Consider the following 22,819-nt stretch of genomic DNA (forward strand, 5'->3'; position numbering starts at 1 on the left):
GGTAATCAATAAGCTGATGTTTATCACTTAATGTTACTGGTTAAACTCCTCCTGCTTAGGAAGCAGCTCCCCCCTGCTCCCTACTGCAAGCTCTGCATTTAAATTTGCAGCCACAGGCATACATCAGGACTGAGCCTGCTTGCCAGCGGGCTGTAGTCCATCCCCAAGCAAAACTAATCCTTAGCTGTGTAACCAATAGGATATGTAATGGTTACTGTTTTAAATCACTTTTTACATCCCTAGTAGAAGGCAAATAGTGAGTGGTGATTAGGAGAAGGGTGAACAGGGATGGGGGGAGTAATGGCATAGGGCAAAATGTCGCTAGCATTGTTCAATAGTTCAGCTCAAAATAAAATGTTACTGAGTTAACATTTTGCTTAAAGAGCAGTTTAAAATGGGACAAAGTGTAAGAATCCAATACTAACACAGCCTCCCTGTATGTATGTATTATACAGGGGCTCGTGTTCATGCCATCTTAACTTTTTTGTTGGTTGTTGACAAATACCTTAAAGAAGTGAGTTCGTCTGTCTCTAATAAATAGTAGAGCCTTATTTTTTCTTACTATTTTCTTTTGTTAGCATTAGCACTAGTAAACTCTATGGCTGTGTCTACACTACAGGCTTCTTGCTCAGGAAGCTTTTTGCGGCAGAGATCTTCCACAAAAACTTCTTGCGCAAGAGAGTGTCCACACTGCATGGACACTCTCTCGAAAGAAAGCGCTGATAGCTATCCACAGAATGGCCACCAGGGCACCTGTGCTTTTTCCTCTTTCCTGTATTTGCACAAAAAAGCCTGTTGCCTGTCCACACCCACCTTTTTGTGCAAGAAGTCTTGCACAAAAAGGAGTTATTTCTTGTAGAAGGAGGAATACCTACACCAGAAAACCCCCTCTGTTCATTCGTTTTACTTGCGCTAAAATGTGCTTGAGTTGTGGATGCTCTGCAAATTTTTCCGCAAAAAAAACCATTTTTGCACAAAAACTCTGTAGTGTAGACCTAGCCTGACAGTGGTAATAATAGGTAAAAGTTGCCACTGGCATTTGATCCACCATGTCTCAGAGATTCTTCTGAGCAGGTTATGACTACGCTACAGTTAAAATACTAATAACTAGCCACTGATGCTAGTGGAATGATTGGACTTTTTAAGGATCCACAATTCCAAATGTGGTTTGGAAGCTGCATTTTTTATTAATTTCCTCCCTTGGGTTACAACTTGTGTTGCAGGTTTGCTAGCTTATATAAAACATTTCTGAGAGTCTTTAAACAAACAGAAAACCTAATCATCCAATTTTGCCAAATTTGCCAATTTGTAAATTGATGCTGCTTAGAGTTCTAAGAAGTCAGACAAACAGGTTTTTCCACTGTATTTTATTTTAATGTAGAAGTGTATTTTGCATGCTGAATTATTTGATAGGTTGTCACACCCTCTTGGCTGTACAATGAGGAAATCTCTACAAAGCTAGAGAAAAAATACATTACTTTTCCTGTGAACCTGTTCAAATATTTTACTGCCGTAGAGTGACATTTGTTTTTCCACTGCTGTATAGAGATTTACATGCACACTTTATGTTAATATGAATTATCTGCATTCATCTCTCATCTGCTATGCAGAAACACAAAGGCAGGCTCAGATATCACAAACTTATCGTGGGCATGAGCAGGGCTCGCTGAACCGCGGCGAGCCCTGCTCACCAGCCGTGCATGCACAGATCACCCAAACCCAGCTCTTCCGGGTTGCAATCTACTTGCCTGTGTTATTTGTCGAGCCCTGGGCATGAGTATATGCACAAATATGTCCACTGAGTGCAATAGAATGACATGCATATATAAAGTTACTAAGGGTATGTCTACACTACAGCGTTAATTCGAGTTATCTTAATTCGCATTAACTATTTCGAATTAAGCTAATTCGAATTAACATGTCTACACACAAAATGCAGCTCAAATTAGCATTTTGCTAATTCAAAATACTGCATCCACGCTGACTGGACACAGAATCGGATTTAAGGCCAGCCAGAACCAGGTCAGGCAGGGCATCAGATCAGGAGTGTTTGTGTGTAGCTGCTGCCTGACACCTGTACTTAAAGGACACCTCCCCCCGCCCTCCGGGCAGCCGGTTCTCAGGTGTCCCTGCTTGCTTGCCTGCCTCGATGAGGGACAGCAAAGCATTTGTGTGTCTGCGTGCTCTGGTTGCCCTCGGGACCCACAGCACTCTGCAACATGGAGCCGGAGCTGCCCCTGCGCACTCTGGTGCTTCTCATGGACGTGTTACTGTGAGCCTGACTGCACTTTCTGTAGGCTGTCATCCCGGAGGTCCATCGGGTGGCTATCAGTATCCAGGAGGCCCTGCAGGAGCACTAAGAGGAGCACTAAGGAGCCTCCCTGGTGTGCCCCACTGGGAGCTTGTGCCTCATTCCTCCCTCCTTCCACTTACCCCTCCCTAACCCCCCTTCCTGATGTCAAATGAAAACACATTTCTTGTCAAAAACAAACTCTCTTTATTGACCAAAACTGGGGTCAGAATGAGGGTGGGAGAGCGGAGGGGGAAACCTGGAAGAAGGGAGTTGGAAGGGGGAGGAAAGGTCAGGAAAAGCTCAGGGTTGGGGGTCTTGCCGGACCAACTTGATTTTAATGAAAACATGCTCCTGGGTTTGATGTGGCCTTTGGTGGCCAGGCTGGCAGCTTTCCTGCCATAGATGGCTGCATTTCTCCATCTAGCGCGGAGATCATGGACGTTGGGGGCATCCCCCCAAACCTGATTATGATCCACCCTGATCTCCGTCCTAGATCAGGAAAGCGCCTGCCTTCTCCGGGCCCTGGCAGGCTCCTGGGAGCTGGCAGACTGTTTCTGGGGTGCAGTGGAGAGACGTGAGCCATTTTGCTGTTTTACTAAAGTCTCTCTGAAGAAGATAACAATTACAGTCAGAGTTACTGTAAGTAGATGTAATTATGTGTTCGTTTGTTTTCAAGGATTTTGTAACTGACAAACATTGCCTGGTCTTAATAAGGAGTACAGCAAAAAGGTAATGTATAAAACACAGTGAATTCTACTAAGCATTCGTCCTTGGCTAGGCCACATGCATCAGCAGTGCAATATACTGCTACACAGGAGATCCAAGCATGACTCCTAAGTCACTGGAACTTGAGTATGCTATGGGATAACTAGTGCAAGAAAGTCAGGTCAATGCATTTCCACAATCCAGATGGACTTCTCTGACCTATAGATGAAATAGTAGTGCCACTGACATCTAGACTACGTTCTTTTTTCTAAAGGAGATATGCAAATTTGGTGCTAATTTGCATATCTTCCGATTGCTTTTTCAAAAGCATTTTTTTCTAAAGTGAAAGCAGTTTAGACAGGGGATTTTTTTTCGAAAGACCCCACTTTTTCGAAAGAACCCTGCATACCTCATTTTGTGAGGAAGAGGGGTTCTTTCGAAAAAGGGTTTTTTTTCCCCGGAAGAACCACGTCTAAACTGCTTTCACTTTAAAAAAAAACGCTGTCGAAAAAGCGATCGGAAGAAGATATGTAAATGAGTGCCAAATTTGCATATCTTCTTTCGAAAGAAGAATGTAGTCTAGATGTACCCATTCTGTTTGCTGGAAGAGAAGTATTGTGGTGATTGTGGGGAGGTTTGAGAAGTATATGTATGAAGGAAAAGGTGAGCATAGAATAACGGGGTGAGAGAAAAATCTGAAAATTGCATGGAGGAGTCTTTAAATTGGTATTACTTTATGGAGCATAATTCTTTCATGAACCTAAGCTCCAATAGACAACTGCAAACAGGAAGTGTGCTGGCAATCTCTAAAAGGACAGAAAGAAGAGATATAGATTATCACGTACAGAAATACAAAACAAACCTCTCTCCATAAGGATCAAATCAAATGCTGGGCTTTCCCTATTCTTTTCCCAACAGAAATTTAGGATACATTTAGACTGCGTTGTTGTTTTGGGATACCGGAAGTATCCAGAAATAGCAACGCTGCATCTTTAAAAGCTCACGCTATTTACCGAAATAGCGGGCACACTATCCCAGCGTCCCTGTAACCTTCGTTCCGCAAGGGTTAAGGGATTTGTCGGAATACCACCTTATTTTGAAATTTGGCGCTGTCTATACAACACCAAATTTCAAAAATAAGCTCTTTCGATTTAGACTCGGAATAAGCTACACAATTTGCATAGTGCAATTTTCATGTAAAAGTAGTCTCTGAAAACATAGCACAGAAATCCAATTTATAACTCCAGGTAAAAAAAAATCTTTTCTATGACTGTAATTCTGTTAAAAAAACAGAAACTGTTGAGAAGCGAATTAGTTTATACCACAGCTTCAAAATGCCCCACATACAGACAGCTTATATCATAACAGCTAATAGAATAGTCTAATATATTTCACTGTATTCACAGCAGTCTGCTTGTTTTGAAATCATGGCCATTTATGTACATTCCTGATATTCACATACACCTCTGGTATATTATTTCCTATTTATATGGACATAATTTTATTTCAACACAGTTTAAAATACATTCTCTCATGTTTTAACTAGAACAAAGAAGTTGCACAGCTTCCCTTCCAGACTACCTCAGCTTCCTCCCCCATAGGTATCACAAGAAGAAGTCATGAGGCTCATTTCATCAGCTTCAAACTAATTGTTGCAGCTGTAAGTAATACAGGTCAGATTGCTTTAATCAGTAAGGAAGTAATAGAACATTTTCCCACCGTTGCACTTTCACAACAAGTTCCCCATAAATTGCGATGATAAAGGATCAAATTATACATTCTGGCTGTAAATGCACAGTAACTGCTCCAACTTTAATAGAATTAATGTGGATATACAACCATGGTACTTGAGCCAGAATTTAGCAAAGTATTTTGCTGCTTCATAAAATCATATCAGACCAAAATAATAAAATTACCTCCAGTTGAAAATACCCATGAACTTCCACTCCCTTCAAATAAACAGATTAATTGGACAGGAGCCCTCTTACCAAGGAAAAGGAATGGTTAGCTTGCATCAAAATCAAGAAATCCCCCAAATCCCAAGGAGAGATTCTTTTATGATCAATAACCCTCATCTTCCCTGATTCTCAGATCTGTCATTCTGCAGAATTCCAGAAATTCAACACTGGAATCATGGGTTTCCTGTAGCCAAGGTGGGAGAAGGCTTTGCCATCCCAAGCTGATAGGCATGGCCTCGCCCACACTCCACTCCCAGAACACCTGCTGCAGGCATTCTGGGAGCAGACGGTTGCAGCCCCAGTGCCTGTCCTCCCTGTGTTCCAGGGTGGGGAGGCTGGAACTGCACACCCTTCTTCCTCCCTGGTGCTCCAGGGCTGGGGCCGAGCCACACATCCTCCTCCCTCCTCAGTGTTCCTGAGTTGGGGAGGCCGGGGCCACGCCATGTGCCCTTCTCCCTCCTCTAGTGTTCTGGGGCTGCATGCACTTCTTCCTCCCTGGATCTCTGGGGCTGGAGAGGCTGGGGCTGTGCCACACACCCTCCTCACTCCCCTGTGGTCTTGGGCTGCGGCAAGTGCCCATCCACCAGCCCACTCCCTGTGGTTGGGGGGGTGGGAAGTGGGTGGGGCCTCAGCAGAGGGGATGGGGCTGGGAGCTTGCTTCCCACAGCCCTACCTTCACCAACCACCTATGATTGGAGTTACAGCTTATATAAAGAACATTATACAAATTCTATCAATGCTTTTATGTCTGTACAGTATTGATTTCAAATCAAGTCATGAACAAGCTACTGGCTGTACAACAGAAGCAAAACCACACTTTTAAAGCATAGGTCTGATAAGAGTCTGTTGACATTAATCTGAGTTTTTCAGTTTATTTAATGGATTTTTTGATCAATCCAATAAATATAGGAAGTTAGGTATCTAAATAAGTGAACTGATGCTCAGAGCTGCTGACATTTGAAGCTGGCACTTTATCAATCAGTTCATTATTTAATTGCATAAGGAAGTTTTTAGAGAATGTTGGAAATAACTTCTTGGTACAAGAGCTGAAGGATCCAACCAGGGGCCATGCACAGCTTGACCTTCTGCTCACAAACAGGGAGTGACTAATAAGGGAAGTAGAGGTGGGTGACAACCTTGGAAGCAGTGATCATGAGATGGTAGATTTCAGGATTCTGGCCAAAGGAAGAAAAGAGAATAGTAAAATACACAGCCTGGACTCAGAAAAGCAGACTTTAACTCCCTCAGAGACCTGATGGGCAGAATCCCCTGGGATGCTAACATGAAGGGGAAAGGAGCCCAGGAGAGCTGGCAGTATTTTAAAGAAGCCTTATTAATGGCACAGATACCATCCCGATGCATAGCAAGAGAAGCAAACATGGTAGGAGACTGGATTGGCTTACAGGGGAAATCCTTGGTGACCTTAAGCACAAAAAGGGAGCTTACAAAAAGTGGAAGGCGAAAGCGCAATTGGAATTGCGACTGGCAAAAGATGTGAAGGATAACAAGAAAGGTTTATACAGGCATGTTAGCAAGAAGAAGGTGATCAGAGAAGGTGTGGGGCCCCTACTGGATGAAGGAGGTGACCTAGAGGCTGATGATGTGGGGAAAGCTGAAATAGTCAATGCTTTCTTTGCCTCTGTCTTCACTGACAAGGTCAGCTCCCAGACTAATGTGCTAAGTGACGCAAGATGGGATGAAGTTGGGCAGCCCTTGGTGGGCAAAGAACAGGTTAGGAACTATTTAGAAAAGCTAAACGTACACAAATCCATGGGTCCGGACTTCATGCATCCAAGGGTGCTGAGGGAGTTGGTAAATGTCATTGAGGAGCCTTTGGGCATTATCTTTGAAAAGTCGTGGAGATCAGGAGAGATCCCGGATGATTGGAAAAAGTCAAATGTAGTGCCCATCTTCAAAAAAGGGAAGAAGGACTATCCAGGGAACTATAGGCCAGTCAGTCTTACCTCGGTCCCAGGAAAAATCATGGAAGGGATCTTTAAGGAATCCATTTTGAGGCACTTGGAAAGGGGGAAAGTGATCAAGAATAGTCAGCATGGATTTACAAAGGGCAAGTCATACCTGACCAATCTGATTAGCTTCTATGATGAGGCAACTGGCTCTGTAGACGTGGGAAAGTCAGTGGATGTGATACACCTTGACTTTAGCAAGGCTTTTGATACAGTCTCCCACAATATTCTTGCCAGCAAGTTAAGGGAATGTGGATTAGATAAATGGATGGTAAGATGGATAGAAAGCTGCCTAGATGGTCGGGCCCAGCGGGTAGTGATCATCGGCTTGATGTCAGGATGGTGGTCAGTTTCTAGCAGAGTGCCCCAAGGTTCAGTTCTAGAACCGGTTTTGTTCAGTATCTTTATTAATGAGCTGGATGAGGGGATGGATTGCACCCTCAGCAAGTTTGCAGATGACACTAAACTAGGGGGAAAGGTAGATACACTCGAGGGTAGAGATAGGGTCCAGAGTTACTTGACAAATTGGAGGATTGGGCCACAAGAAATCTGATGAGGTTCAACAAGCACAAGTGTAGAGTCCTGCACTTGGGACGGAAGAATCCCAAGCATTGTTACAGGCTGGGGACCAACCAGCTAAGTAGTAGTTCTGCAGAAAAGGACCTGAGGATTACAGTGGATGAGAAACTGAATATGAGTCAACAGTGTGCCCTTGTAGCCAAGAAGGCGAATGGCATATAAGGTTGTATTAAGAGGAGCATTGCCAGCAGATCCAGAGATGTGATTATTCCCCTTTATTCGGCTCTGGTGAGGCCACATCTGGGCTGTGTCTACATTGGCACCCCTTTCGGGAAAAGGGATGCTAATGAGACCAGTCGGAATTGCAAATGCCGCGGGGGATTTAAATATCCCCCGAGGCATTTGCATGAACATGGCTGCCACTTTTTTCCGGCTCGGGGTTTTGCCGGAGAAAAGCGCCAGTCTAGACGCGATCTTGCGGAAAATAAACCCTTTTCCGGAAGATCCCTTATTCCTACTTTCAAGTAGGACTGGACTCATTATCATCCCTTTTCCAGAAAGGGGTGCCAATGTAGCCATAGCCCTGGAGTATTGTGTCCAGTTCTGGGATCCCCACTACAAAAAGGATGTGGACGCATTGGAGAGGGTCCAGCGGAGGGCAATCAAAATGATTAGGGGGCTGGAACATATGACCTACGAGGAGAGGCTGAGGGAGTTGGGTCTGTTTAGTCTGCAGAAGTGAAGAGTGAGGGGGGATTTGATAGCAGCCTTCAACTTCCTGAAGGGAGGCTCCAAAGAGCCTGGAGAAAGGCTGTTCTCAGTAGTGATGGATGGCAGAACAAGGAACAATGGTCTCAAGTTGTGGTGGGAGAGGTCCAGGTTGGATATTAGGAAAAACTATTTCACTAGGAGAGTGGTGAAACACTGGAATCGGTTACTTAGGGAAGTAGTGCAGTCTCCGTCCCTAGAGATTTTTAAGTCTCGGCTTGACAAAGCCTGGCTGGGTTGATTTAGTTGGGATTGGTCCTGCCTAGGGCAGGGGGCTGGACTTGATGACCTTCTGAGGTCTCTTCCAGCTCTGTGGTTCTATGCTTCTATGTGAGGGACTTGTATGTGAAACCACAGTTCATGTTCTGAGCAAACAGATTGACCAATGTAGAATATTTTGTATGCATGTAACACAGAGGGCCTAATTTTTATTTGTATGTGTGGGTGCAGATCACTTGCTAGGATTACCCATGTATGTCTGACTATCATTTCCCTGCCTCTGCGAAGGACACAGGCACTGGCGCACCATGGTCCCTCCAATTCTCTGCCTGTGGCACACAGAGTCAAACAGGAAGGATGCTCAATAGGTCATCTAGTCCAGTCCCCTGCCCTTAAGGCAGGACAAAGGCTGTGTCTACACTACAGAGTTTCATCGGAAAAACATTATGTCCACACTGCAATCATGTTCTTTTGGGAAAAAAATCAAAGGAACAGAGGGGTTTTTCCAACTTGGTAAACCTCTTTCTATGTGGAGCCTTTTCCCGAAAGAGCTCCTTAGAAAAAGGTGTGTGTGGATAGAGAGAGGGAATTCTTTTGAAAGAAGAGGAAAGAGAAAAAAGCACAGGTGCCTTGGTTGCCACTCCATCCATCACAGCTTAAATGTGAGCTAGCATCCATTCAGTGTGGACGCTATCTTTTGAAAAAGCACATCCCTTTTTCGATACGCTTTGGTAGTGTGGATGCTCTCTTTTGGAAGAAGGTTTTTCAGAAACCTGCAGTCTAGACGTAGCATAAGTGATAACTAAAACATCCCAGGCAGGAATTTATCTAACCTGCTCTTAAAAATTTCCAATGATGGAGATTCCACAACTTCTCTAGGCAATTTGTTTAATTGATTAACTACCTTGACATTTTCTAAACCTTCTTTTCTTCAATTTAAGCCCATTGTTTCTTTTCCTATTTTTAAAAAATTTTCTCCTTCCTTCTTGTAACAATCTTTCATGTACTTGAAAACTGTTACGTCCATCTTCAGTCTTCTCTTCTGCAGACTAAGCTCAGTTTTTTCAACGTTCCCTAATAGTTCATATTTTCTAAATCTTTATTTTTGTTGCTTTCCTACGCACTTTCACCAGTTTGCCAACATCTTTCCTGAAAGGTGATACAGAGAGTTGGATACCACACTCCAACTGAGGCTATCTCAGCAGACTAGGGCACAAGAATTACTTCTTGTGTATTGCTTACAATATTCCTGGTGATACTCCCAGAATGTTCACTTTTTTGCAACAGTGTTACAATGTTGATTCATATTTAGCTTGTGGTGCATATTTATATGCGATTCATATTTAGCTTGTGCATATTTATATGTATTGGTCAAACAGAAAGTCTCTGCATCAAAGAATCATAGAATCATAGAATAATAGGACTGGAAGGGACCTCAAGAGGTCATCGAGTCCAGCCCCCCGCCCTCAAGGCAGGACCAAGCTCCACCTACACCATCCCTGACAGATGTCTATCTAACCTGTTCTTAAATATCTCCAGAGAGGGAGATTCCACCACCTCCCTTGGCAATTTATTCCAATATTTGACCACCCTGACAGTTAGGAATTTTTTCCTAATGTCCAATCTAAACCTCCCCTGCTGCACTTTAAGCCATTACTCCTTGTCCTGTCCTCAGAAACCAAGAGGAACAAATTTTCTCCTTCCTCCTTGTGACACCCTTTTAGATATTTGAAAACCGCTATCATGTCCCCCCTTAATCTTCTTTTTTCCAAACTAAACAAGCCCAGTTCATGAAGCCTGGCTTCATAGGTCATGTTCTCTAGACCTTTAATCATTCTTGTCGCTCTTCTAAATGGACAAAGATATCAGGAATGGTAACACACATAAACCTGTGGGGGGCAGGGGTTGGCAACCTATGTCTCACTCTCACGAGTCAAATATAGCTCACAAGGGAGCCAGAGATGGCTCGTTTGGAGCTCCAGCTTAGCTCCTCCAACAGCAGGGCAGAGTCATAAATAGCTAATTTGGCACCTGAGGCAAGACTATCCTCAGTGCGGATGGGGGTGCTGACGTGAAGGGAGGCATGAGCGAAGACAGCGGAGTAGCTATCTTTTTTGCGCTCCCCCTCCCCCCCATCTATGCACCTGAGGCAAGTGCTGCACTTGCCTCGCCCTTGTTATGGCCCTACAGCAGGGAGCCAGCACCGGCACTACAGCCTTGTGGTCCCCTGTACAATTAGAACACCAGCACCAGCTTCCTGCAGGGTGAGAGGGGGAGCAGGAGGAAGAAAGCCCTGAGTTTCTGTGTCAGATCCAGCATATGGGGGATAAGCTCCACATGCTGCCATTTTCCTTCCCCCGGCTAGGAGATAGCATCAAAGGGACAAAGGCTTCTCCTTTGCTCCCACTGGCCAGAATCCAGGGAATGGAAGCAGTGGGAGGCTGTGTTACACGGTGCCCATGACATGACATGGAAGCTAGTAAGTGGACCCCATCCCTCATGCCCAGACCCCAAACCCCCTCACTTATCCTCCCCTGCTGAGGCCCTGCACTCCCAGCCCGTTCCTGCCCTCTGCCTCCTCCAGCCCTTTCCCTTGCTTTTGGCCCCTTCCCCCGGCCAAGCACCCTGCCCCCAGTCCACTCCTGTTCCCTCCCTCCCAGCCAGATACCCTGCCCCCAGCCTTCTCCTGCACCCTATCTCCCACCCAGACCTTGCACTCTCACTTCTTCGTGCACCTCACCTCCCTCCCAGATCAGAGAATCGTAGGGCTGGAAGAGACCTCAGGAGGTCATTAAGTCCAGCCCACTGCCCAAGGCAGGACCAATCCCAACTAAATCAACCCAACCAAGGCTTTCTCAAGCTGAGACTTAAAAACCTCTAGGGATGGAGATTCCACCTCCTCCCTAGGTAACCCATTCCAGTGCTTCACCACCCTCCTAGTGAAATAGTTTTTCCCAATATCCAACCTAGACCTCTCCCACTGTAATTTGAGACCATTGCTCCTTGTTCTGCCATCCATTACTATTCAGAACAGCCTCTCTCCATCCTCTTCGGAACTTCCCTTCAGGAAGTTGAAGGCTGCTAACAAATCCCCCCTTACTAACGCTTCTTCAGACTAAATAAGCTCAAATCCCTTAGTCTCTCTTCATAGGTTAGTGCTTCACCCCCTAATCATTTTGGTTGCCCTCTGCTGGACCCTCTCCAGTGCATCCACATCCTTTCTGTAGTGGGGGGCCCAGAACTGGATGCAGTACTCCAGATGTGGCCTCACCAGTGCAAATAAAGGGGAATAATCACTTCTCTATATCTGCTGGCAATGCTCCTCCTATTCGAACCTAATATTCCATTCACCTTCTTGGCTACAAGGGCACACTGTTGACTCATATCCAGCTTCTCATCCACTGTAATCCCCAGGTCCTTTTCTGCAGAACTGCTACTTAGCCAGTCGATCCCCAGCCTGTAACAATGTTTGGGATTCTTCAGTCCCAAGTGCAAGACTCTATAGTTGTCCTTGTTGAACCTCATCAGATTTCTTTTGGCCCAATCCTCTAATCTGTCTAGGTCACTCTGGACCCTATCTCTGTCCTCCAATGTATCTACCTCTCCCCCTAGCTTAGTGTCATCCACAAACTTACTGAGGGTGCAATCCATCCCCTCATCCAGGTCATTCATAAAGATGTTGAACAAAACTGGCCCTAGAACCGATCCTTGGGGCACTCTGCTAGAAACTGGCTGCAAACCTGACATCAAGCCGTTAATCACTATTCATTGGGCCCGACAGTCTAGCCAGCTTTTTATCCATCTTACAGCCCATTTATCTGATCCATACTTCCTGAACTTGCTGGCAAGCATATTGTGGGAGACCGTATAAAAAGCTTTGCTAAAGTCAAGGTATATCACATCCACTGACTTTCCCATATCCACAGAGCCAGTTACGTCACCATGGAAGCTAATCAGATTGGTCAGGCATGACTTGCCCTTGGTGAATTCATGCTGACTATTCCTGATCACTTTCCCCTCTTCCAAGTGCTTCAAAATGGATTCCTTGAGGATCCCCTCCATGATTTTTCCAGGGACTAAGGTAAGGCTGACTGGTCTGTAGTTCCCTGGATCATCCTTCTTCCCTTTTTTGAAGATGGGCACTACATTTGCCTTTTTCCAATCTTCTGGGATTTCTCCCGATCTCCATCAGTTTTCAAAGATAATGGCCAAAGACTCTGCAATAATCCTGTACCTCCATCCCTATCCCACTCATTGGCAGCTCTGTCCCACACACTTAATCCCTCATTTTTGGCCGGCTCCACCCCAGAGTATAGGGGCGGGCCACAAAATCCACTCACCCTAAAACGCCAGAAGAATAAATCTAGCCTAAGGCCTCAAACCTCAGTCCTCTCTGCCCGTCCCCCCATGCATGGGGCTGGAGTACCAGGGGAGTAAGGTATTTCATTTGGGGGCCACATCAGTGAGCGTTGGGGGTGTTGAAGGGTTTTTTTCTCGCTTGTGTGGGCCCCAGTTAATTTTTCTGAGGGTCAGTGGCCCCCAACCAAAAAAATAAATAAAGACAATGTTGAAACCTTTTGTGTTGGACATAATATTTTACTTTATTTAATTTAAACATGAAGCCTGGCCAACAAACCCCGAATTGGGTCTCAGCCCCCATCTGCCAGCAGTGTCATTACACTCCTGCACCGCCCCCCACATCCTATCTCTGAGCCCATCATATACCTGAGCCCCCTGCCCTGAGCCCCCCATACCGCCACATCCTCAAACTCCTGTATCACCACCTCTCCAGTCTCCTACCATAACACTCCTGCACCCCCCCGTCACCAACCTTGTGCCCTGAATCCATCATACACCCAAGCCCCCTGCCCTGAGCCTTTCATACACCCCAACCTAGACTCCTGCACCCTCACATCCCCAGCCATTACACTCCTCTACCTGCAAACACCCCAACCTTGTGCCCTGAGTTCATCATACACCCAAACCCCCTGCTCTGAGCTCCTCATACAATCTACCCCAGACTCCTGCCCTCCCTCATCCCCAGCCCCCTGCCATAAGATTGGCAGAAGACAGCCTCAATGCATGCATGAAGCTGGATTTGACCAATTATAATGTAAACTTCAAAGAAACATGCAAAAAGATGCAGCAGCAGAAGTCCCATTAAATAAAGTCTGGGAGTACGTTTAATTTATGCTGTTATTAGTCAAGCGGAAGAAAACATTGTCCTCACTCTGCGTTTATAAGCAACAAGTAGTCAGAGACAGTTTTATTACGAGCTGCAGCAAGGGAAAACTGATTTGGATGGGGGGAGTGAAGAGGGGGGAGACCCCCAGAGGCAGATCTTCGAATACAAGCAATTATGAAGCAGTTTATGTACTGTCCATTAAATATAATAACAATAACAATTAGTCTCCTTCCCATTACAAACACCAATGGTTAACAGTTATTTAGTTCTACCCAGATGCTCCTTATCTCAAGGTACCTGCCAGAATCAGCATTCTATCCTTATCTCCGTATGGAGGCGAGAGGTGAAGGCAGTGTCTTGTTACAGCTCTCGTGTTGTCAGGCTACACACTTAGCCTAACTCTTACTCTACTACTGACAAGACTAAGATGGCTGCACACAAATTCCCTTATTCCCTTTTTCCTGCTTCCACAGTCATTATGTCAATTATCAGTAATTAGTTGTATAGTTTGTCATGCAAATGGGCATTCTTATACGGCTCTTTATTGACCACTTCTTCTGAATTTTTATGTAGTTTGGCTCTTTGGTTTGAAAAGGTTGCCGACTCCTGCTGTAGGGGAACATTTTAACCTACCTGGACACTCAATATTGATTTTAAAAGTAGCCATTCTTCTACAAAGGAATTTTACCAATTACAGAGAGAAACTGCTGAAATGGAATTAATCTATAAATTTGACAGTCAACCTGAGCTTGAATAAAGATATTAACTGGTTAACACACTACAAAGTCAATTTTCCCTGCCTTTGATGTTTGCATTTTCACATCAAAAGCTATGAATGGGACACATCCAGCCTACTTAATTAGCTTCATTAACGGGTCCTTCAATTGACAGATAACTGCTTTTGCTGTTATATACACCTTGGATTCCATTATTTCCACTCCAACTCATCTGACGTAGTGTGTTTTTTCCCAGGAAAGCTCATGATCCTATATATTTGTTAGTCTCTAAAATGCCACAGGACAGTATTTCCTCCAAGCTGCATGGCAGCACAGCTTCACAGATGATTAATCAGCCCCACCCAGTCAGAGGCTCAGAGCTGACTGACTGGGTGGGACTGATTAATCACCTATGAAGCTGTGCTGCCATGCATCTTAGAAGGAACACTGCCACAAGACTATTCATTGTTTCTATTTTACTGGGATTCTGTGAGGATTAAACAGATAACATGTAAACCTTAGAAGAGGAAAAGTGGTTAATATTATTATTGCTCTTGCGGACTACTAATGTAATGGGGAATTGTTTGTGAATTAATACCTTACCGGTAGCAAACTCAATGTGTAAAGATTTTATTAATATAATTACACTTATCTTCTGCTCAGACTTGTGAAATCTCTTCAGAGGGAATGAAGAAGCCAGACTGTGCCTCACACCAGAAAAGGAAAGAAGCTAAACATATTCAAAGATTGGACTGTTGTGACAAGCAGCATACACCTCCCCTTGTGATCTCTGCAGATCCCCAGGAATATGAAGATAAGAGGTGTGAGAAAAGTTCAGAGAGATTTTCAGCAGTACAGCTGTTTGAAACTGTGATAGCCTATAATTTTCTATTCTGTGGCTTTTTACGCTGGTTTCATATTTACAGCACTTTCATATTTTAGGGTACATCACTACACACTTATTTCAAAATAAGTTATTCTGGAATAGTTATTCCAAAATAACGTATTTCAAAATTGTATGTCTGTACTGCAGGGAAGCCTCAAAATTAGTCTGAGGCAGCACGTCTACATTAGGGAAACCCTAAGAGGCAATGGGGAGGAATAACTTAGAATGGCCCTGGTGAGGGGCTATTTTGAAATAGCAGCAGTGAAGCGTCTACACACACCTTATTTAGCTATTTTGGAATAGGCATTATTCCTCATAGAATGAGGCTTACAGATTTCAGAATAAGCCATCCGTTATTTCGAAATAACAGAATGGCTGTGTAGATGTTCACGTAGTTATTTCGAAATAACACTAGTTATCTTGAAATAACAGTGCAGTGTAGATGTATCCTGTGATCAGATTGGAAATTTGTATCAGATGTTAGAACAGAATCTCTTTATAACTCTCATTTTTAAAGTTAGCTGAACTTTTTCTTTTGAATGTCCCTATTTGTATTATCTGACTTCATGACATTTGCGCCACCTAAACTTTATCAAAACAATAGGAAGAAAAATATTTAACCCGTAAATTTCTTATAAATAATAAAAAGGCCAGCTGTGGAAAGGCAGCATTACTGAGAGAGATTCTCAAAACCATAAATCTTTCCAAACATGGTAGATTATGTCAAATATAATGCAGAAGACTTTTCTCTTCTTGAAAGTCTTAGAGGTCCAGAGTTTTTTTTAATATCAAATGTGTGTGTTAGAGGGAATCTTTATATAGACCCCACTGTTTCCCTTTTGAAACTAGGTAACTTCTACTTTCGCACATTTCTGAAACACAAGCTTTTATTAATAGAAGTTTCGAATGCTCAGTGTCTAGACCTATTGGGAAAGCATAATAGATCTAAAAGACTGGTAGTCTAACTTCATGTCTCAGATACCAATATTACTTGAAAACAAATCACACCCTGAGACAGTAATTATATGTTGGTCAAATACTGGTGGTTGCAAACAACACAGTGGTGCACAGTCATTTACAGCAAGTCGTGCAAAGAAAATAGAAAAACTAGGCACTAGAAACAGGGTTATGTGACGAACTGTTTGCTGTGGATGCAATTGTGACTTTGTTGCAGGAAAAGATATTAGGTTTTATTTGGGAGGGGGTCTGTCAGAAAATTTTGGCATGGGATTAGACACAGTAGGAGTTTAAAAGAACTTGCTTACATTCTGTAGGCCCTGTGTTTTACATTGTGACGGGCCGCCAACGGCCCGCATGCCGGCCGGCCAGAAAGGGGGCGTGGGGAAGACGCGCAGAGAGCCTGAGGGGCACAGCACTGCCACCAACCTGGAGCACAGTGGAGACCCTTCTCCCCGCTGGGGCAGCACCAATGCCGTGAGCCTGGCCCCTGGCCGGACCGAGCAGAAGTGGCAGGCGGCTGCCCAGAAGTGACGGGGGAAGACCCCGCATCACGGAGTGGGCAGGGCTGCCAGTCAGCGTTGTGGCCAGCGGGCCGTCTCAAAAAGTCCTGCCAGCATCGGAGACTGGGGATGGCAGGGTGTCCCCGGAGGGAGAGCGGTGAGTCCCAAGCGAGGAACGTCGCCGGCGAGAGAGACCCCAGGAGAGGCGCTGGAGGACAGAGTGAGTGCCTGGCCCCTGGAACCGCAGTAGGCACTGGGGAGCTGGAGGTGCCACCCAGGGATCAGTGTGGGGAAGGAAGCAGCCCGAGGCAGGGTACTTGTGGTGCCCATGGGCTGACACGTTTCGGGAATGCACCCCGTCAGCCATGCAGAGAAGCGTTGACCCTGCACTTAGAGCCCTGGGCTGGGACCCGGTGGAGAGGGATGGCCCAGGTCTCCCTTCACACCCATCCCTGCGAAGAGTGGACCAGACGAAACCTGGGAGGGAGTACGAGGATCTCAGGCAACTGGGGTATGGAACCCCAGAACGGACTGCTGTAAGGGGGATGAGTGGCAGTTGGGCTCACAGGGTCCCGGACCCGGACGGAGTGCTCGTGCCCAGGGGACTGCCACAGACATACCTTAGTATTTTAGTAGTAAATGTCCACATTTTCATTTCTTTTAAAAATGGTGATCACTGGCTTGATTCTGCTTTCATTTTGAGCAATCAACTTCCTTGAAACTATGCCTGTTTACACTAGATAAAGAGAGGAGAAGCAGGCTACGTAACATTAAATACATGATATTAAACATGTTATACTTAGTATAGGACCTATCCATATGTGCTACAAAGCTGCGCATGCCTGGTGTGATCTCATATGCTGCCTGAGTGGGTATATTTATATAGTTTTTAGGATGTACAGAAATCATTGGGATTATTAAATTATTCACTGAATCAGGACATTTATTACCGGGGGATCTTTCCCATGTTGTAAGTTTATCCCTCACTGTCCAAATGGCCATTTACTGAAATACTGTCAGGTCCCCAAATTATTTGGCTAAATTGTATTTGTATGCAGTTTGTGATGTGTGTCATCTAACCTGAGTCCTATTTAGAATTCACGCTCTTTTCTCTTTGACAGTGGCAGAGAAATATTTGATCTGGCCTGATCAATTCACAATCACTACTTTTCATCCTACTGTAATTCCTAGTTATAGTTAGAAACTGAAGTCAGTCTAGTCTGATTACATAAAAATAAAATCATTATAATTAAATGAGCTTTTGATTTTAGGAAAACAATTTTCTTAATGGAAAGCGAAGAACCAAACTTGCCCTCCCAAACTCAAGGGAAGTTACTGTTCCTATCTAGACACTGAGAAATAATTAACAGGCCAAATTGCTTATTTTTGTTATGCTGTGTATTATAGCTACCATGCAGTGCAGTACAAGTTAGAAAACCTAATAATAGAAAGTCTTATATGTAATGACTTTTCTGCCCTAATAAAGGCATTGACAGTCAATGTATAGTAATATATAAGGAGAAGACTGTCTGATAGTGAGAATAGGCACATTAGAAAAGACTGGAAAAATAATGAGCAAGGCTATAAATCTCATTACGTACTGACAAGTCGTCTTGATTTTATTTTAAAGTAGTTATTTTATACTTCTCATAGCACTGATGTTTTCTGTTTTAAAAGTACACAGGAAACTAACACATTAAAAGAATCAAGTGCTAATTTTATCCAAGAAGATTCAAGGAATTATTATGGAAAAAGTAAGTTGCATTCTTAATATACTTTTAAATCCTTTTTACCATGTCTTATCAGACTAACCAAGTAAGCCATTTGTAAATGCACAGCCGACTCCTGGATTTTTTTCAGGACTAAGTTATTGTGGCGGTTGGTCTTAAAAGGATGGTACAGTACTGAAATTGTTTCTAAACACAACTGCATGTTTGCAAATGATTAAGTTTTCCAGGTGTTCTTTTTATACCTTTACTGATAAAAGAATAACATTGTAGGTACAGTGTTCTCAGATAAACAGCAGAGGAAGAGAAACTGTCTTTTTTATTTTGGAATGTGTCTACACAGCAACTGGGAGCATGCTTCCAACTGTGGATAAACACACAGTCTCTGCTTGAGCTAGTGCACTACAAAATGGCAGTGAAGCCATGGTGGCATGGGCAGCAACTTGGGTTAGCCATTGAAGTACAACCCTCCCCAGCCTCCTGGGTACATATTCAGGTATCTAGCTCTAGTTGTTGTCTATACTGCTGTGACCACACTGCTATTTTTAGAATGCTTGCTTCACCAGAGTCAGTGTGTCTTACTATTTCTGTAAATGTCACCCATGGACCACTAGTGGCATGCGACAGTCTTGCAGGTGGTCCATGAGTTCGTCCTGTGCAGCAGGGAGCCCGCACTGGCATTCCAGCTCCTCCTCCCCAAGGTTAGTGCCAGCACGGGCTCTCTACTCAAGGAGGGGAGGGGGAATCCTCAGCCTCACAGGGCAGATCTAGCTCGCAGGCAGAAAGGGCTCCCCGCACTCCTGCTCCCCCCACCCAGCTAGGGGAATAGCAGTGCAGGAAACAGCTCACTGGGAGGCTTTTCCTGCTGTTGCCATTGGCCAGGATTCTGGCCAATTGTAACAGCAGGGAGCAGTGCCTGGGGGTGCAGAGGCAGGCCAGCCCCCCCATCTCCCTCATACCTAGACGCCACACACTTCATATACCTCTCCTCCCACAAACCCCACATCCCCATTTGCTCCTACATTCTCCCTTCTGACCAGACCATCAGCCCACACCCATTCTCCTAGGCAGGACTCTTCTCCTCCCCCCTCCCCCCCCGCTATTCCCCCGCTCTGGGCCCAAAACCCCAACCTCTCCTGTGTCCATTTTGTCATCTGTGGGGGTTGGCAGGTAGTCCATGGAATGGTTTGCGTTGAAAAGGGTTGGTCAAGGACCAAAAAGTTTGAGAATCATTATGCTACCTGTACTAAGCATTGTCCTCCCCACTGCCATGTAGATACAACACCCTTTGTTGCCAATCTTCTGACAAACACACACACATCTTGGTCTGACACTGTACTATCTACATTTCATATTGCAAGAGATTCTTTTCCTGTTCTGTTACTTCCTAATACAAACTCTGGTTCTTTGTACTACTCCCTCTTCTGATTCATTCTCTCATATCTCCCCTTTCAATCTCTTCTGAAAGTTCATTCTTTTCTTGATTTCATCTGACAGACCCTTACTGTTCTTTGTCATGACTTTTAATTACCTACTTTACAATTTGCCCTCGTCCTGTGATTTTCCCATTCATTTTAGTAGGCTATATTTGTTTGATCCATTTTATTGTTGTTTTAAAATAACACTAAAGTACTTGGACAAGGGATATTTTTGTTAAATATTAAATTAGTCATTAAAAGCACAGTGTCTACTTTAGCTATTAAGGCAATAAAGGAAATAACACGAGAAGTGTAAATGGACTGCTCAGATTTGAGAGATCATCTAACATTTCCAGTAACTTATCTAAACGTAAGAGTGTACTTTCTAAAACTTCTACACGAGCATCTGATTTAAAGTCATTGTACAGTAAACTTCTGATAATCCGGCACCTTTAGGACCCAGGGGGTGCCAGATTATCAAATATGCAGGACTATTGGAAGAGGGGGCTATGAGGGGTCTGGGGTGGGATGCCACCCCAGAACCCTCATAGCCCCCCCTTCCGATAGTCTGGCTCTGCTCCAGGTGTCCCCGATTCAGCCGCTGCTGGTCAGTTTCAGCAGTGGCTGAATCGGGGACACCTGCGGCAGAGCAGCTGGGGTGCTGCCGGGTTGGTCCAGAAGCGCCGCCCCTCAGACCTACGAGACCAACCCTGCAGCACCCTAGCTGCTCTGCCCCAGGCATCCCTGATTCAGCCGCTGCTGAAACTGATCAGTGGCTGACTCCAGGAAGCCCGGGGTACAGATGCTCTGCCCCGGGCTTCCTGGTATACTTAGATTAGTAAGATTATTAGAAAAAGTTTCTCATGCTAGTTTCAACTGTCTGTCTATATTAGCAAACTCTATAGCATTAATTCACCACCAGTACATGCTAGAGTCAGATGACACAGTAGTCAAAACTCCTGAGTCCTGTCTATATAACAGCTTTCACTGTTGCTGCCATTGGATAATGAATTCTGGCCAAGCGGTTTCCTCATCTACACACACCATCATGGAGACTTGAGACAAATCTCAAAAAGCAACATAATTTAGCATGAGTGGCAATTTGCTCCAAAGGTTTAGGATTGGAATAATAGAAGCATTACTAGTCAGGACTCAAGCTGAATTGGCAAATCATATGTAATGGAAGTTTGACCAAAATCTGCCCTTATTAGTACTATTACCATAAAATCCACCCAGAAAAAAATGAAAAGTGCTCACATACAGCAGCATTGTTAGCCTTCACACTTATTCTGAATGGCAGATACAATTTCAGCGAACAGTACCTCCTATACAAAGAAACTTTGATGCAGTCCCATGAACTTCTATTGACATAGTTCAATGAAATGATATTCCATTAGTTTGATAGTGCATCTAGAAGATTTATAACTGTTGTATTAAGGTAGATAGGACATATTGGCTAAAGGTGTCGATATTAAACGGTATTAAATAAGGTTCAGGGCTTGGTTTATAGAGACCTCGGCTTGCTTAGAATCATAGAACACTAGAACTGGAAGGGACCCCAAGTTCAGTCTCCTACTCACAGCAGGACCAAGCACCATCTAGATCAGGAATGGGCAAAAGGGCCTCCGCGGGCTGGATCTGGCCTGCCAAGCAGCTTGATCCGGCCTGCAGAGGCCCTGCCACTACCCTGCTCCCAAGCCAATCAGAGCTTGGGGGCAGAAGGAAGTGCATGAAGTTTCTTCCGCCCTGCAAGCACTTGGCGCTTAGAAGCGCCACACGCTGCTGGCAGGGCGGGAGGAGACTTCAGAGTCCCAAGAGATGGTGGGAATAGCAGCCTTACATTCAAGCTCACTCCATTAGTCTCTGTCTGTTCTTCTATGTTCTCACCCCAACATCTCTTTCTTTAAGGACCTTAATTTAGGCCTAGTACCTGACACATCAAGCATAGTTAATTAATTTTTGGCTCAAAATTATGCTTGGTTAAAAGAGAGGTGAACACTCCTCAAACCGTATCAGTAGGCTCTTTTATTTTGGCTTTAATTTGTCTCCTTTTCGTATCTTTTCCCATCAATATTTCTTATATGTTATTAGCAGATTTGCCTGGCCTTGTTCTGGTCCTTTACTCAATTAAGGTGGTATTTTTTCTTAAATAAACATAAAATATACGTTTCATTTAAATGATTGCATTTTTCAAGAAGTGTTATTTTTATTAAATTAATTTTTGTTTTGAATTTCTTAAAAAGGATTGTTACAATTGTTTTGTTCAATTATTTTTACTACATTTTTAAAAATGGGAATTCCATCAAGTATATTTTTTTCTTCATCCCTATAAATTCTTATTCGCTATGTTTTAACAAAAAAGGGTCATCGTCAATTTGGTTTCCAATAACACTGACTTCTAGTTTTCAAATCTTAAGCATTGATTTAGCTATGCCAAAACAGAGCACTACTTAAAATTTCTCCATTTTATCTCTTTTCTGTAAGGCTTATTAAGAAGCACTCCTATTCCAAGTTCATCCTATTGTTCTTGCTCTCGTTCAGTCTCTTTCAACATTCACTTAGTTATGTCAATTTTGAGGACTGCACTTGATTTGGTGATTTCTGTTTCTTTTCTGTTTGATTTTTAAGAAGCAGGCCCATCCCATTTTCCTGGCACAACTAAACCTTTATGTTACTTTAAGTTATGGTAAGAGAAAGCTGTATACTGAATTTGGTGATTCTAGCTCTCACCATTTAGGAGTCCTTGATAAGACAGACAAAATCTCACACATATATAAGATTATGACATAACTTTCACATAGTTTTTACAGTTGAGCTCATAGGTTGAATAAATGTTTAGGCCCCAGCATAGGCCATTTTGATCAAAGACTTCCAGAGAAAATGCAGAAGATTAACACTTCAGGGGGGCGCTCTCAGACAAACTCCTTGCATTTCAGGTATTAATATTTATTCTACCTGAAAAGAGCTGGGAATAGGTTTTTAGTTTCCATTTCAGGGA

At 44.0% G+C, this 22,819-nt stretch overlaps 1 long non-coding RNA gene across 2 annotated transcripts; it reads left to right on the forward strand.

Moving 5' to 3' along the window:
* The first annotated feature begins 288 nt into the window (after positions 1-288).
* Positions 289-16,618, forward strand: LOC102449685 (uncharacterized). Of its 2 annotated transcripts, XR_012896149.1 has the most exons (5): positions 289-514; positions 2,970-3,022; positions 4,545-4,658; positions 14,994-15,151; positions 16,491-16,618. It is a non-coding gene; the product is annotated as an uncharacterized LOC102449685 (long non-coding RNA). The 2 variants fall into 2 exon arrangements; XR_332073.4 differs by lacking the exon at positions 289-514 and having other exon boundaries at positions 873-3,022.
* Positions 16,619-22,819: the final 6,201 nt, after the last annotated feature.

This window comes from Pelodiscus sinensis, chromosome 16 (assembly GCF_049634645.1).
Source record: "Pelodiscus sinensis isolate JC-2024 chromosome 16, ASM4963464v1, whole genome shotgun sequence".
In the NCBI taxonomy this organism is placed as follows: domain Eukaryota; kingdom Metazoa; phylum Chordata; order Testudines; family Trionychidae; genus Pelodiscus; species Pelodiscus sinensis.